This window comes from Panthera onca, chromosome A3 (assembly GCF_046562875.1).
Source record: "Panthera onca isolate mPanOnc1 chromosome A3, mPanOnc1 haplotype 2, whole genome shotgun sequence".
NCBI classification, from domain to species: Eukaryota; Metazoa; Chordata; class Mammalia; order Carnivora; family Felidae; genus Panthera; species Panthera onca.
Window position 1 is genome coordinate 7,117,412 of NC_138341.1, and position 5,598 is coordinate 7,123,009.

Below are 5,598 nucleotides of genomic sequence, written 5' to 3' on the forward strand. Positions count from 1 at the left end.
TGAGTGTTGCAAATTAAGTGAAAGACCAGGGAACATAAAGTGTGCAACCAGTAAATTTATGATCTAAAAAGAAGAACTAATTGGGGAAAAGCTTACAGGTAAGACAAATATCACCATATGATTAAATCTAATAACCAGCCTGCATGGTAGAATGAGTTTTGTCTCATTTCACATTTGCCATTTAGAATATTTATTTAGGGGCGCCTGGGTGGCTCATTCGGTGAAGTATCTGACTCTTGGTTTCGGCTCAGGTCATGATCTCACGAGCCCCGTGTTGGGCTCTACGCTGACAGCTCGGAGCCTGCTTGGGATTCTCTCTCCCACCTTCTCTGCCCCTCCCCCACTTGTGCTCTCTGTCTCTTTCTCAAAAATAAATGAACATGTATAAAATAAAATAAAATCTATTTAATCTGATCTGGTGACCTGAGGACAGCCCCCCTCATTCCAGCGGGGGTGTGTGCAAACATGTTACATGGTTCTTCGGTAGGTGGTGAGGTTATGGATGGTTTTTTTTTTTTTTTTTTTAACGTTTATTTATTTTTGAGACAGAGAGAGAGAGACAGAGCATGAACAGGGGAGGAGCAGAGAGAGAGGGAGACACAGAATCCGAAATAGGCTCCAGGCTCTGAGCTGTCAGCACAGAGCCCGACGCGGGGCTTGAACTCACGGACCGCAAGATCATGACCTGAGCCGAAGTCGGCCGCTTAACCGACCAAGCCACCCAGGCGCCCCATTATGGGGTTCTTCCATATCTTTATTCTTGTACTTCACCTGCATGAACATGTGAAATATATATAAGAAGAAGAAGTTCGCGAATGCTCTCATTGGTGGAGTGGCCTCCCCCCGCCCCACTCCCGGCTCTGGTGTCTGCTTTGATCCTCACGGAAGCAGTGGAGAGGTCAGCTGATCTCAAAGGTGAGGCTGGGCTGTGCACTCAGGCTCAGGCTCCCTTACTCCCAAAGCCTTTGCTGTGTGCACTTACCGTGTGCTCCTGACTGGCTGGTGGGGAGCAACGTTGGGAATGGGACATTTGGGAATGGGACATTCTCTCTGGTTCCCTAGAGAATGGAGCTTCTAGATGCTTCTCTGCCAGGCATGGAGTAAATGTGAATGAGGGGCCTTTGGCACTTCTCTGGCACCCCATTTAAACCAGGCTCATCAGAACCCATCGGACATGGTCCCATTGTAAGAGCTCGGCATGTCCTGAAACAGCCTACCCTCCCACAATTCAGAGCTACCCCCGAGGCCTCAGGAGCTGTATAGTCTGGTACGTGTGACCTTGTGGGGCCCTAGGTCCTCCGTGGGGCTGAGCTCTGGGTGAGAATTTTTGGCTTGCCCTGCCTGTGGGCATCACCAGCTGGGAGGCCACCAGAGGACAAACCCACTTGTCTCACTGAGTCCTACTTTCTCCAGTTTCTTCTTCTTTTTTTTAATGTTTATTTATTTTTGAGAGAGAGAGCACGTGAGCAGGGGAGGGGCAGACAGAGACAGGGACAAGATTGGAGGTGGGCCCCGTGCTGACAGTGGAGAGCCCGACATGGGGCTTGAACTCATGAACCATGAGCTCATGACCTGAGCCGAAGTTGGATGCCTCACCAACCGAGCCGCCCAGGTGCCCCAGTTTCTCCAGTTCCAAACGGGGGCCGTGTTTTCTACCTTGTGGAAGCCTTGAATGGCACCCAAGGAACTTTGGTTTATTCCAATGGAGGAAAACTCCACGGGTGATTTTGCCAAGCAGAATTCCAAGGGATTCATTCCACCCCCCAGGTTCACTGGAGCCTCAGCCACAGTGGGCAAAGCAGGGCTTGAAGGACTTCTGTGGACAGCATGCTCCCAGCCCAGAGGGGGGACAGAGGGGAGACACATGGCATCTGACTCTTCTCTGGCCCTGGACCTCAGGGCTCATCTCAGCCTCCCGTACATGAGCGGTTTCTTGACTTGGGAATCCAACTGTAGCCAGAGAAGAAGGGGTGAGGCCTGTACCCGCGTAGTTAGCAGAGACCTCGCTGAGCCCTGCGGATTTGGGAGAGGGAAAATTCCCTCGAGAAGGTTTTGTTCTTGATATTTTTGGAGAATAGGAGCCTCTTCTGAAAGACAAGAGACTTCCTCACCAAACCCTCCGTGGGCTCCCAAGTGTTGTGTCTTTTACACGGTCGCACTGCCATGAGATTTCTATTATTATTATTATTTTTCTTGAGAGAAACAAAGGCAGTGTGAATGGGGGAGGAGCAGAGAGAGAGAGAGAGGAGAAAGAGAGAATCCCAAGCAGGTTCCACGCTGTCAGCACAGAGCCAGACGTGGGGCTTGAGCTCATGAAACCTCGAGATCATGACCTGAGCCGAAACCAAAATGGGACACTTAACTGACTGAGCCACCCAGGCGCCCCCATTTTTTAAATCAATGATACAGAAGATGGGCTTATTGCATTCTGTGGGTCTAACACCTTGAGGCTTGGGGAGGTAGATGACCGGCCCCTGGTCGCAGCTCGCTCGTGGTGGACCAGAGTTCCGGTCCTGCCTTCTAAGCCGGTGGCTTTTCCGATGCCTGCGTGTGCCCATGATGGTATTTTTAAGCAAGGGCTTTAAGCCCCGGGTGAAAAGATGGCTTTTCTACCTCCTGGTTGTGTGAGCAGGAGCATTTCTTATTAATAATAAATGTAGGCTGTCTGGTGAAATTTGAGTTTCAGATAAACAACATAGAGGTTTTTTAGTACCAGCGTGTCCCAGGCAATGTCTGCTAACTCAGGGCTGAAATCCTGAAATGCTGATGTCAGTCTCATTCCGTGAACCGGCCGCTCTCCTTCTCAGGCAAGGTGCGCACATCCTGTCCCCTCTCTCCTGCATCAACCGTCCCTCTAGTGGGTTGTTCCCAGCAGCACGGACACGTGCTGTCCTTTCTTGAATCTGCACTTGAGAGCCCAGCCCGGCCCCTTCCCTGGACTCCAGGCTCATTTCCACGGTGTCCTTAACGGCCACGCTTGGGTATCTCCGAGGCAACTGAACCTAACCACCCAGAGCCACGCTGCTGATGTAATCCGTGCAGTTTCCTCCCCAGAAGTCCCCTTGGCCCCTCCACCCTCGCCCCCTGCCTCCCTTCCCTCCCAGGCGCTGGCGGCCCTCCCGTTCCCCGGGCACAGAGTCTCGCAAGCCTCTGTCTTGCGATGGCCTCGCCTCCCTGAACCCATCTTCTACAGAAAGCTCAGGGCTGCTCTCTCCCCTCATTGGCTCACATGCTATCTCCGCGGGGAGGCTTTCCCGGCAACCTCGACGGCTGAATCTGCAGAGCCTAGGCCCAGCCGTTCCCCTTCTGGACGCAAGCTCGATGGGTGTGTGTTCACGCGTTCATCTGTGCACCGAAAGACGCTCCAAGAATGTTATAGCAGCGGCATTCATGATTTACCTTTGAGTCACTCCAGCGCCTCGTTCTGAATCTTGCCCAGGGTCCCACGGAGGGCCCAGGCCCTGCGAGGAGAAGGGCCCAGCCCTGCCTCCTGGCCTTTCCTCTCCGCTCCCTCCAGAGCCGAGTGTACTTTCTCATCCGTCCAGGAAGGCGTACGGCTAAGCCAAGGGCCAGGCTCTGAACCCGGCTCTGAAGCTTGAATCCCAGCTCCTTCTCTTACCTGCTGTGTGATCTTGGGTAAGCTGCTAACCGTCTCTGTGCTTGTTTCCTTATCTACAAAATGGGGATCGTGACCTCACTCCCCTCATGGGACTTTTTGAGGATTAGCTGAGTTCACGCCTGGACACGTGTAGGACAGTGCCTGCTACAAGAAAGATGGAAGTCTTCCCCAAACCACAAAGGCTAAGATTAATCGAGTGCTTACCATGTGCTCAGTATTTTACCGCTGTTACTTCCCTCCAGGCTTTCACCGCCCTCGAGGTAGCTAGAGATGTCTCTTTGTGGTACCACGGGGGAAACTGAGGCATGGAGGGGGCAGGTGAGCTCTCTAAGGGCCCACAGTGGGTCCTCAGCAGGGTTTGCCTTCTGTTATTGGTCTCCTCTGTGTATGGAGAGATCCTTAATGCCCGGTTTCCTCTTCAAGAAATGCAGCAAAGTCAGGGAAATCTGCTTAAATTATTTTTTGTGCAAGACCCCAGCGTGGGAGACCCAGACTAAGTCCTCTAGAACTCACGGGGAAGAACAACTGGAATTCTTACTCAAGCCTGTTCTGGAAGCCACAGAATATGTGGTCCACCAAGCCTCTCAGGCCTAGGTTTCCAGGAAAACTGAGCTGGGATTTCATGAGCTCAGATCTCTTGTTGGATCTGCTTAGTAGTGGGTGACTGGGTCTCATAGACTCACGTAAGTTGAAATCGGCACCCAGCCTTCCCCCTTTTCCACTTTGCAGATGGGACAAGCTGATGCCCAGAGAAGGAGGGTGATTTTCCCAAGACCACACAGCAAGACAGTGGAACTGAAGCCTCCTGACTCCCAGGTGGGCTGGCTCACCTGCTCCTGGAAGGCGTAGCCCTTGGAGGGCATTCAGTCATGGAGTTCTCTATCTTGACTGTCCTTTGGAATCACCCATGGGTACCCATGTGTGGGCGCCATCCTGGACCAGATAAATCAGAATTTCTGGGGGTAAAGCCTGGGCACTGATATTCTTTTAAAACTCCCTAAGTGACTCTAAAATGCATGAATGGTTGAGAACCACTGCTCCAGCCCAAGAGATGGGAGTGAACCTCAGAGATTGGAAATACCTGGGCCATCACGACACAGGTATTAAGACCAGAGTGGATCTCCCGCTGGCTCTTCAGATCCATTCAGTGCTCTTTCTAATCTGATATATGGCCACACCCCACCCCCAGCCCCCAGACCCTTTGTTTTTTTTTTTTAATTTTTTTTAAACGTTTTTTATTTATTTTTGAGACAGAGAGAAACAGAGCATGAACGGGGGAGTGGCAGAGAGAGAAGGAGACACAGAATCGGAAGCAGGCTCCAGGCTCTGAGCCATCAGCCCAGAGCCCGATGTGGGGCTTGAACTCATGGACTGTGAGATCGTGACCTGAGCTGAAGTCGGACGCCCAACCGACTGAGCCACCCAGGCGCCCCCCCACCCAGACCCTTTGAATAGAGCCCTATATCTGGTCCACATCAAAGTGGTGCCAAGCCTGGCAGGGAATACATCAGGCTCAGATACATCTGGAGTGGAATTCAGGAATACAAAGAGCATGCTCTGTCTCCTGCCTTTCTACAACTCTGTTCAGCTCATTCCTGGATAAGCTCAAACCATTGGCCATTTCGTCATTGGTCACCGTGTCCCCATCTTACCCTGGGCGGCTCTAGGTAAGTCTTCTGTGGGCCTCGTTCTTCCCGGCCCGGAATCCACTGACCCAGTTGGTTTCAGGTGCCCACAGCAGGGCTGGTGCAGTCTAAGACCCAGTCTGTGATTTGCGGCTGGTCAAGAGCCAACTTTGGCTCCCAGAATCTGCCTCCTTATCTCTGCAAGAAGCTGGTATAGCCGGAAGGATCTTAGAAATCTGTGTTTCAAAAGGGAAACAGTTAAATTAGAGCTGAAACTCAGTGAGGCTTGTGTTAAAGCACAGCCTGTCATCTGAAGCCTGGGATTTCTTTTTCATTTTATTTTTTTTTAAATGT

At 51.8% G+C, this 5,598-nt stretch overlaps 1 long non-coding RNA gene across 1 annotated transcript; it reads left to right on the forward strand.

Moving 5' to 3' along the window:
- The first annotated feature begins 516 nt into the window (after positions 1-516).
- Positions 517-4,817, forward strand: LOC145715351 (uncharacterized). The gene is made up of 3 exons (XR_014137385.1): positions 517-915; positions 3,546-3,636; positions 4,349-4,817. It is a non-coding gene; the product is annotated as an uncharacterized LOC145715351 (long non-coding RNA).
- The last annotated feature ends 781 nt before the right edge of the window (positions 4,818-5,598 follow it).